The sequence below is a fragment of the Morone saxatilis genome, unplaced genomic scaffold (genome assembly GCF_004916995.1).
Source record: "Morone saxatilis isolate NCDOM2014 unplaced genomic scaffold, NCSU_SB_2.0 Contig12, whole genome shotgun sequence".
Lineage (NCBI taxonomy): Eukaryota > Metazoa > Chordata > Actinopteri > Moronidae > Morone > Morone saxatilis.
In genome coordinates this window covers 5,381,446-5,382,375 of record NW_023339674.1, presented here as the reverse complement: position 1 = coordinate 5,382,375, position 930 = coordinate 5,381,446, and positions in this window count along the sequence as shown.

Here is a 930-nt window from a genome sequence, read left to right as displayed (position 1 = left end):
AGAAGGCTGGGTTTAATGAGTGGGGTGGTGTGTCGTGCCTCGTGGTGTGCTGTGTGGGTGTGTGGTGTGTGTGTGAGTTATGTGTGTGTTTTACTGCATGCAGCAGGTGGAGCCCTGGTTCCAGTGTTGAGTGTCACATTGTGTCACATAATAGATGCATATGTGTGTGTGTAACATTGTGGGGACTCACCTCTCATGGGAATGCCGGTTTATTTTAAGGTTAGGCTTTGACTTTTGGTTGTATTTAGAATTAAACGTTGGGGTCAGGTATGTAGTGGTTAAGATTAATGATTGGTTTGAAGTCAGGGAATTAATGTGAATCAATACAAAGTCCTCAAAAGTTACTAAAACAGTTAGTGTGTGTGTGTGTGTGAAGTTGTGATGTGGAGTGCAGAAAGAGAAACTGAAGAGGCACTTCCATTTCCTTTTTTTACTTTATTTCCTTTTTAGAACAAAGCTGACACAGTTGGGGCAAAGCTTAAGATATTTTTCTTTTCTTCAAATTTTAGCTTTTAATTTAAAAATTTTGAAAGTTATGAAGTTGTGTGGTCCTTTTAGTTTAGGCCAATGTTTATAAGTGTGTTTTTATTTATTTATTACATGTATTACTTTATAACAAGTCTGTTTTTTTTATGCAGCAATTCCTTCCTTTAAATCCTTTCAGGAGACGATACTAACAACCTTGAACATTACATACACATTTTCCACACATTTCCTGTGGTAATTGTTAGTATTATGTTGTGAACAACTGATCTTCTGCAAAGTGATACTTACTAACTACTAGCTGTCTCATTATTTAAGATACTATATAATTCTTATTTGAGAGAAAGTGACCTTTTGATCATTTGAGCACAGATGTAATGAATGAATGTCATTAATAAATACAGCAGGTAATGGTATGTGCTGTATTGGATAGATAGATAGATAGAT